Source organism: Telopea speciosissima, chromosome 11 (assembly GCF_018873765.1).
Source record: "Telopea speciosissima isolate NSW1024214 ecotype Mountain lineage chromosome 11, Tspe_v1, whole genome shotgun sequence".
NCBI lineage: Eukaryota > Viridiplantae > Streptophyta > Magnoliopsida > Proteales > Proteaceae > Telopea > Telopea speciosissima.
Window position 1 is genome coordinate 41,331,833 of NC_057926.1, and position 1,595 is coordinate 41,333,427.

The window sequence follows — 1,595 nt, forward strand, 5'->3', positions numbered from 1 at the left end:
ATAATTTATAACCAAATGACCATTCTGCCCCTTAATGCTTAAGTTTCTATAAATATAACCCTCTTTACACTATTCATTATTCACCAACAAAGAGAAGAGGAACCAGAATCGTTCCACCCTTGGAGAATAAGAAAGAAAGAAGAAAAAGAGAAGAAGAAGAAGGGAAATGGGAAGCATACCTTGGAAATTCATCCTAGACTTGAGTTGGAAGCTTAGAGACCTCCATTAGAGACCTTGGAGCATAAAGGCAAGGCTGCCATCGTCCCTTCTTGCTGCTGATTTCAGGTAAGCTCTGAGAATCCCTGCTGTTTCCATCTCCTCCTCCTCTAAATTTGATCTAATTTTAGCCTAGACTATGCCTAAATAGATTTCTGCCATTAAAGCTTTTAATCCAAGCTTAAACAGTGGAAGTTCCACCTAATTTCTTACTGTTTAGTGTTGTTTAGGTTCAGCTATGCCTGAATCTTCATGGTTGTACCTCTAATCAGCCCAATTGCTATTTCTAATGGCAAACCATAAACCCTAAGTCAACTAATTTAGGTTTAAATTATGAAATCCTTAAATTAGGAAGCCAAATATGAAATTGGAGCCCCAAATAGACTGACCCACCTTGAATTGGTGCTAAATCATCAAATTAGGGCCTTGTATGCAAGGATCCATGCAATTGGAGCAAAACCCCCAAATTCGGATACTGACCCGGATGCTGTTGCAGGCCTAGGGGCGGTTGACCGGCTCCCTGGAAGTCTGCATCCGGCTCCCCCATTTTTGTGCCCTTATGACCTAGACCCCTTGGGACTTGACCTTGGACCATCCCAGAACCTATTGCATAGTGTTTGGTATGTTGTTTAGGGTTGTTTCTACTGTTTTCTAGTCGGTTTGTTAGATTGTTGGTGGATAACTGACCTAGAATTCCTTCTATAACTAATCTATAATACTCTTGTCTTATATTTAGGGCTGTCTTGGTCTGTTCTTGCCTGCCTATTGGAGTTTATTCACCTAGACTAGCTACAACTACAGGTAAGGGGATCTTAACCTTAATTTCTGTGTGTTTATCATCTTAATTTCTATGTTGTGCTGATTGTCATGCCATGCATCATTATAACTGTATCTGAGACATATAGTTTCCTAGCTTGTTTTTAATGCATTAGAATGCACTGTGAACTAGGCTGCATATGAGCATGCTGCATTACATTGCACTGATATATTATTTATGTGAAATTATTGATGATGGAAATCAGTATTCTATAACTCAATCCATGATTGTAACATCATAATTAGATTGCATTGGGTTAGGTTGTTATTTATAACCCGATACTACGCCCCTTACCAACAGGGAAAGGTGTTGACAACCCGTGGTACGGTAGAAGGGACGTGCGGGTGCCATCTTTCGTCCCATATTAGCGTGTCGCTCCATTGTGGGAATAAGCAGACGGGTTGGTCATTGAGGGTTTGTCGGGTCCCATTGCTGGTGTCTGCCGATCTGGCGGGTCCTCACCGTAGTAGAATGGTTTTGCTCGGGTGACCGACGTCTGGAGCTGCCTTGTGTCATGCTTTCCGGTTGGTCATTGAGGGTTTGTCGGGTTAGCTGCCTTGTG